The 8,765-nt window shown below is 34.9% G+C and overlaps 1 long non-coding RNA gene across 1 annotated transcript; it reads right to left on the bottom strand.

Moving 5' to 3' along the window:
- Window positions 1-6,435: 6,435 nt before the first annotated feature.
- LOC132048632 (uncharacterized) lies at window positions 6,436-7,527 on the bottom strand. Its single transcript, XR_009413034.1, has 2 exons — window positions 7,396-7,527; window positions 6,436-6,783 (listed from the first exon to the last, which is right to left on the bottom strand). It is a non-coding gene; the product is annotated as an uncharacterized LOC132048632 (long non-coding RNA).
- Between the last annotated feature and the right edge of the window lie 1,238 nt (window positions 7,528-8,765).

The raw sequence follows: 8,765 nt of genomic DNA on the forward strand, positions 1-8,765 counted from the left end.
AAATTTTCTTAAATCCCCCGGACTGGAGATAAAAACCCAACAAATCTATCAAAGCATAGTCATTTTAAAATTCTCTCTAAATATAGTTTATGAACTATATTAAGTAAAAGTCTCGGGGATCATAGACATGTATTAAATTAATACGAGACAACTTATAGAAGTTAAGGACATTAGTCATTATAGAGCCTTTCAAGAATAGGAACTTTTATGTATCATTTACCATCCATCATATAAAAGACTAGAAGGTGGCTCGGCTACTCTAAGAGTCCTAACATCGAAAAAGTGAATAAGAATCATAAATCATGCTCGGGAACTTGTGAATAGAATTACTAGCTCATATCGTACATTACTTGCGTAGGACATGCCAAAAAGAAAGAAGGGATAGGCTTTACATACCTTATCCGCTCCAAGCTAACCACGGAATCGGATCCGGGCTTCCCCGATCTACAACAACATTATTGATATCAAGTATTAACTATAGCGCGCTCAAAATCCAAAGCCTGAGCTAGCACGTTACTTAACAAAATTCGGGCAGCATTTCCCCTGAAAACTTAATAATCCTCGAGATTCCAATTTAGCCAAAACATCAATCAAAATACCAACAACAACAATGCCAATATTTTCGTATCAAATTAGAATTAAATCCATTCTTAAATCACTTCCAAAACAGCCCAATGATAACAATAACAATTTATCCGATTTCCGATATAGTTTTCGTAATTCTTTCATCTAGCAACGTAGATACGACTTGGATAACTCAAATATGTCTAGAAGAGAGGATTCTTACCTCATGTGCCAAGAAATAATCTTCTTCCGCTGCTTCACTTCTCAAGAAAGCCCGGATCCAACAACACGACAAAACAAAACAACGAGATCGAAGCGGTGAGCAACACCCGTCACAAAATGAAATAATGTTGCTGCCCCATCCTCGTAAGAGAATTCTTCAATTCAGATGAGAAAAATATATATATATATACACTTATGTATATGGTCTCTCTTGTAGTAAAATGTTGCTGCTCAAGTTGCTTAAAAAATCAAAGCACTTAATTCAAATTGAGAGGTCTCCAACGTTGCTGTATAAGAATTGACTACTACACCATAGTTAATGGAATTAGTCTACTGTAGGTGAAAGAAAATAAGAGCTCAAGTACATCCTTTTTCTTTTTGGACCGTGGGGTCCACTCACTTGATGACTTTTATGAGGTCCTTGAATCTAAAGGTGTCACCACCTCTTCATATATTTGCATAGTCATCTGCTGCATTGGCAGTTTTAGCACCAAAGAAACACGTGGAAACATAGATATATTAACATTATACTTATCCCATTATCCTCTAATACCATGATTACCCTTTTACCCTCAAACCTTATTTCAACATTTAATCAAATACTCCCATAATTAATTTCTTGATCTCAATTCAATTAAATAATAATCATTTTAAACACACTTCATGTACTCATTATCAAGCTCATGTGGTAGAATTCTAGTCCATAACCCCTTTTGGTACACACAAAATATTATTCTCAATCACCGTGGTCACACTTGTTAAGTCCCAAATTATTTCGGGACCTCAAACTCTTTGTACACCGAGCCTCTCGATTTTCATCCTTGAATATGATCGAATTCTCCGGGCTCGGGTAAATTTGCTCATGTTAGACGGCTAAATTTTTCTAGTCCAAAAATACGGGATATTATAACTTGGACCGTATTTCACTCAAATAAAATATTGAAACTCGACAAAACTTATTTTCTTCGATTGTTTTAACTTCAAATCCTTACGATACATGTGTACTATCACTTTAACCACCTATACACTTGGGGGATAACCCCGTGTCCGTTAGTAGTGTCATTTAACTCGCACGCTTTTCGACGTATGAAAATACGGGATGTAACACACGAGTAGCCACCCGGGTAGGGTCTAACACCCCTACAATAATCGACTATATCATCATCCCACTTGAATTCAGCAAGTCTAACCTTCAGAGGCACGGCATTCGGAACTGTACTCTCTTTTGTCAATTGTGCGTACCTCTTGGACATGTTGTTGTAAAAGTTGAGGTCCAGGATTATGTCAGTGGAATCATAGTACTCAGGGAAATTGATTTGCCTCACACGTATTAGAAGAAGGACTTCATCTACATACTTAAGTAAAAGCGGTAAAGCAGTTAGTTACTTGCTGCAACAGATTCAACAGATTATCTATTTGTTGCAACAGCTAGTTAACTTGTTGCAACAAATAAATTATCTACTTGTTGCAATAGATTATCTACTTGTTGCAACAACATACTGAATTGGATAGATATATACAAGTGTTGAAACATACCCAATCCTCCCACCAAATTTCCATATTTGTCAAAGCCTTGAAGTCTGCTGCTCCAAATCCATGCATCGAGTACATGGTTTTCCCACTTTTTTTGGACTTGATTGCAGTCTCAACCTTTTTTTTTTCTTTGGGCATGTACAGGCTTGAAAATGTCTACCTTCTTTAGCACTTTTGGCCCAACATCAAGAAGAGGAGTCTCAATTGACTTACTGGGAGTAGCAACAGATTTTCTTGATCTAACTGATGCAAGTGCCTTGGCAATTGCTTTGCCCCTCCTCCGAACATGAACAGGAGTATAAGGTGAGGAAAGATTCTTTGATGGATTGATACCCCTCTTGGATATCAACCTCTGGATAGAAGTGCTTGTGGCTTCTTGGGCCTGCACCAATTCCTCCACCTTTCTAATCAAAATATCCATTTTGTCTTTGCAAGTGGTGCACTCACAAGCACATGAGGGCACCTTAGAGGTATCGGCACTAACATCAGCATGTGTTGTTGCAGCAGATTATAAAAGCTGTTGCAACAACTAGTCATCTGTTGTGTTCTAATGCTTACAGCTTCCTTAGGGGGGTTGAAAAGGTCAACACTCAATTTTGTGTTGTTCCTGGCAGTGAGCCATCTAAGAATTCTTGGATAGGTAACTTCTTCGGAGTATTCCTTGACTTGATGCCTGAGGTGAGGAATGGCTTCAAATGCCCAAGTCTAGAAAAAAAGATGCCATCAAAAATCAAAATAGTGATTAAAATACCAAAAAAAAAAAAAGGATAAAACATTGAAGAAAATTTACCATGAAAGCCCAGGGGAAGCCATATAGGTTTTTTGTCTTCCCTGTTGGCTTCAAATCCTTCATCAAATATTCAACAGTCAAGCTAAAACTTTTAAAACCCCAGGCATAATTGTTGAAGGCATCATAGTCCTCAGCAAGTTTAATCAATCCAAGTGGTATGTTGTAGTTTACGTCTCTTGCCCAAAGAACACTGTGCACAAACCCAAACTAAGCACAGTGCCTCCTTGTGCTTTTTTGAGAAAGTTTTGGACTCCAAATCTTGCAACAATTTCTTTTGAATGTAGCTCTTTCCCACTAAGTTTACCAAAGAGACATCATTCTTAGCTTTGGAACCCTTTGCTTTCTTGGCTGCCTTGGGAGTCCGGGCTGGCTTGGTTAATACAACAGTAGGAAGAGGCTCACAAGGATAACATCTCAATCTGGTAACTATGACAACCTCCTTCATGCCAAAGCAAACCGGCATGCCACAGTAATTGATCCAAATCTCATCATTTCCATCACAAATAATCCTACGCTTCAAAAGCTCAGAAACCATTGTCATTTGAAATCGAGCACCGATATCTTCAGGAAAATCTACATAGAGCCCAAAACAGTTAGCCCTAAAGAAATTCTCATTTGTTGATTGACAAATAGCAGTCACAAGTTTATCTAATGGTTTTTGCACCTTAGGTCTTTTACTACTTTCTCCCTCAGTTGGTTTCTCTCATTTTCTTTTAACTGAAGCCATTTTATCCACACACAGGAGATAGAAAAACAGTTTTAATTGGTTAGTGCAACATTCAAAGTAAAAAGAAAAAAGGAATATGTTGCAACAAGTAATCAGTTGTTGCAACAGATTAAGAATATGTTGCAACAAAATACGAAGCTGTTGCAACAACTTATTACTTGTTGCAGCAGAATCTTAATCTGTTGGAAATAGAAAAACAGTAGCAACAGCTTAGCAACTGTTTTGATTTTTTACAACAGCTTGTTAATATGCTACAACAACTGCTTCAGTTGCTGCAAAAACCTCAACAATTGTTTTGATTTTATCCAGCAGCTGTTGGATAAAATCAAAACTTTTCCTAAACCATAGCATGACAGCAAAAACAGCAGCAAAAACATCTAAATTTAACTACAAAACATCTATGTTTCACTACAAACACACAACCATCACAAATCTCACTCACAACTTAAAACAAAATACACCAAATAGGGTTTTTTTTAACCACGCAACCTGTTGAGATGTTTGCAATAAATCAAACAAGTCTTTGAATTTGCCGCAACATACAGCAACAACAACAGGAAAAACATCTAAATTTAACTACAAAACATCTATATTTCACTACAAACACACAAACATCACAAATCTTACTCACAACTAAAATAAAATACACCAAACCATGCAACCTCAGCAAATGTTTGCAACTGTCAAACAAGTGTTGAATTTGCTGCAACAGGTCACCTCAATTGTTGGAAAACATCAATAAAATTGCAAGCCTTTTTTTCGAAACAACAAGGAGAAGAAGAACAAAAACAGCACCAAAAACCATAATTTCACAACCACAACCACTATTTACAAACTCACAAACCCCAACAAGTGCAACAAATACACGAAACTACAACAAAACAAACAACATTCAAGAAAAACCCATGCTCTTCTTCATCTTCTCTAACCAAAATTATCATTTTCACACTCTAATTTTAAAACCCTAACTTATGAACCAAGTGAAAAAAAAAAAAGTTTACCTGAGAATGAATAGAGAAGCAACAACAATGGAGAGAGAGAGAAATGAGCAGCAGCAGCAGCAATGGAGAGAGAGGAACGAGCAGCAACAATGGTGGTCGCCGGTCGCCGGTTTTTTGCAGCAGCAACGGAGAGAGACAGAGACGAACTGGGAACTGCTTTTTTTTTTTTTTTTTGAAATAAAATGAACAAGTAGTTGGGGTCGTGGGGGGAAGTGGGTTGGAAGGAGTTTTTGTATAATGTGTGTGGGTTGGAAGAAGTTTTTGTATAATGTGTATGGGTTTTTTTGTATTTTGTAAAAGATTATAAGTTTTAAAAATTATAATTCAGTCCCAATTTAAGTTAATCACATTTTTAAGACAAGTTTGATCTTGGCTAGTCAAACTTGTCACCATTTCTAATTATGAGACTTTTTTCTCACCATAAGTTAAATCTTCCAAGAGACTGGACTCTTTTTTCTTCAAGAATTCAAGGCGAGCTGGGAATATATTGCCAAACACGAATAGAGGAGATGCAATGATGAGCACGACTCTAATTTGGACAAAGGTCGAGCCTTTCTCAAACTCCGAATGTGCTCCCAAGAGTACATGTAAAAGAAAGAAAAGGAGACAAAAGGATAGGCAGATTCAATAGTTGACAATCTCCTGAATAAAAGTATGCATATTCAAATAAGAGCACGTAAAAGGCTCAAATAGGTGGACAAACAGATCGAATACTCCATACCTATATCATAAAAAGATATGCAGAACTTGTTGGAATTTTCTAAGACAAAAATAAAAGGAATAGATGTTATACCCCATTTTAAGAACCTAGTGTCCCCAGCGGAGTCGCCAAGCTATTATATACCCCATTTTAACCGGGTCAAAGTGGAGTACAATATATTGGTGATTCCTAATTATTTAACTTAAGGAGTCGCCACCTAATTAATTTAACGGTGAATTAGGACACCTAGTTATTAACTAGATAAATGTTTAAAATAGGCTCCGTTTTTTAAAGGTCTATTTGACTTAAGGATTTTAGGTAAGGGTTCTAAATATCCTAATGAAAAGGTCTTAGGCATCCATTAGAATCCGTTAATTACGGTTAACCTAGCCAAACTTAGGTTAAAAAAAAAAAGTAGTCTCAAAATATAAGTATAGCATTTTAGATACTTTATAACCATTTGAGAAAAATAATTTGTAACTAGCTAGCTTATAGTATTAAACCATAAATAATAGCAGTCAACTTTATAGTTTTGAAGCCAAAATAAAATATAAAAGAAATCTTTACAAATCCCTAGCACTTTCACATATTGAAATATTATTGAATTTGAATGATTAGAAACTAGTAACAGTCAATTCAAAACATGAGCAAGGTTTATAGAACAGTATTCTTTTTATCTCAAAATATGCCAAAACTGAAAATGGAATTTTTAATCTAGCTGTTCCAAAGCCACGGTTTTAGCGAGAAAATAAAATAAGATTTGCAAAATAATAGTAATAATAATAAAAATACCAGCCCAAACAGTGCACTAATATATTTCAGTGGATATAGTACTGCCTTCAAAGAATTGTTTTCAGATTCGTCTTCAGTTCTTATATAAATATTAACACTCTTTAAGTGATGAAAATATTACTTTATTAATAATAAATGATTGGGATAGTCTAAATGATAGAATAAAACCTACACTAACTAAGTTTATCCTAAAATCCCAAAACAGGGATACACCAAACATAAACAAACCAGCAATTGTATTTAACAAATAAATTAAGAAATAAAATAAAATTAAAAAAATGAAAATGGAATGACTGGTAATAGAAAGATAGCCAAAAGAAGTCCCGAGCAATTTTGCTCGTTCCTCTTGATAGATTTGATGCATTTAAAAGAAAATCTGTGGAATGGACTCCATGCTCGGTAATAGGAGAGTCTTGGGTTAAGACTCCGACTTTGCAAGAGTCCCGAATTAAGACTCCATTTGCTCCCAAAGTGTACATGCAAAAGAAGGGAAAATAAGAAATTAATGAGACAATTCAAATATTTAAGAGTGTAAAGAAGAAAATTCCCAAAATTGGATATATCAGTTCTACAAATGTCATCGAGAACATCTTCTCCTATAATGAGAACTACTATAAAATGAAAAGAAGGCATAAACATCTAACAGCAAAGCTAAAGATATTTTGGCTTACCCAAAAACTTTTGCTCATATGAAATTGGCTAAACAAAATAAAGCATTACTTAAACATGTTACAAATCCTTTCCTATCCTATTTTTAAATCAGTTTTCCCTTTTTGATATAAAGACGTCGAATATGTTTTGACAAAAAGGGTCTAGCTTTCTTTGTTTTGGCTGATCACTTTTTTTTGGGAAACTGGTTGATTTGAGTTTATTTGGATTTATGTGCATCTGGTGATGGTTCTTCACAAAATGTCTACTTCCCTTTGAGTTTTAAGTCTAAAGTGCTGAGACTAATGAATAATACATCCTATGTTTAGCGTTCAAGCTTTAATGTACAAAGATATTATAATGGGCAGCAATAAGATTAGGAGAAGCTAAATGCTGAAATAACGAGAGAATTGCTGACCTTTTTCGGGTGCAGCGAACTAGGGCTTTTAGGTCACAGATCTACTCTACTTTGAATAAAATTGAAATGGGCAGAGATTGAGAGACAATAAAATGCTTAAGTTTTCTTTGAGAAGTGGTAGAAAAACAACAGTAACTTAGACGAGAGAATTTTCCATTGTTCAAAACTTGATCCCGGCTAAAAAAGTTAGAGATGTATTTATAGGAGAAAGTTAGGGTTTGTGCAGTGGTATTTTAGGCGGGATCTTGAAAAGAATAGCCGTTTGAATTAGGCTTGGGAACGAATCCTTTGCTTCAGCAAATCAGATTTTTAAAAGTATTCTTGGCTTCTTGTATATGTTGACCGAATCTCGTAATAAAGATGAGAGGAGAGAAAAGGTGAAAAGGTCAGAAACTTACTCTAAATTGGAGAGACAATCTTCTGCCATGGATGGAGAGAAATGTTTCTTGGCCGAAAGTGGAAGGAGGCGCCATTTGAGGGTAGAGAGAACCTAGATTTGTCTAAGAGATATGAGGGTGGGCCGCTGTATTTTAGTGACAATGAGCCAATTAAGCTGGTCCGAAAAAGTTTTGTGGGGGTAATGATTGGGTTGCATTAAGGTCGTTTGGGTTCTTGTCTTGGCTTTAAGTGGCCAAATCAAGGATCAAATTTTTGTATGAATTGGGCTATATGAAGTCTTCTATCTCGGATTTTAAGATGCGTTCTTCCTTATATTTATTTGAGCTCCTAAATTAAGATGAAAGACACTCTTTAGTTAATTATATATTAACGCGTGCTAAAGTATTACCTAATATAAAAATATATTTATTAGTACTCAAATAAAATTATATGATATCGTAATAGTCGTGCGATAATATTTTTTAAAGTTTAAAAGTAAGTAAATGCTATCGTCTAAATATATAAAATAAATGTGATGCGTAAGATGTTCAAAGCGATCATGGCGATACGATATTAAGTGATGCAATATAATGAAAATAATAATAATAATAACGGTAATAAAAAAATGATGATAGGTAATGACTATAGTAGGATAATGAAAAACGACGATATTGATAGAAAGCTAATAATTGTAGTAAAGTATAAATAACTATTCTTAAGTTGTTAAAATATTAGAAGCGTAACAAATATTTTGGAAGAAAGACAGGACAAAATTTGGGTGTCAACAATAGGCAAAAAGAAAAGTACTTTTCTTTTGCGTTTAAAAGGAAAAGTACATTTCTTTACTTTAAAAGGTACATCTCTTCTCAAACTAATGCATCTCTTCCCTAAAGGTTGTGTCATTTTAGGTTCAAGGGTTAAAAAACATCCTCTATAAATAGGAACATCCACAGAAACATTTCTATCATAAGAAATACTCAAAGTATCAATAT

This window comes from Lycium ferocissimum, chromosome 1, assembly GCF_029784015.1.
Source record: "Lycium ferocissimum isolate CSIRO_LF1 chromosome 1, AGI_CSIRO_Lferr_CH_V1, whole genome shotgun sequence".
Classification (NCBI taxonomy): domain Eukaryota; kingdom Viridiplantae; phylum Streptophyta; class Magnoliopsida; order Solanales; family Solanaceae; genus Lycium; species Lycium ferocissimum.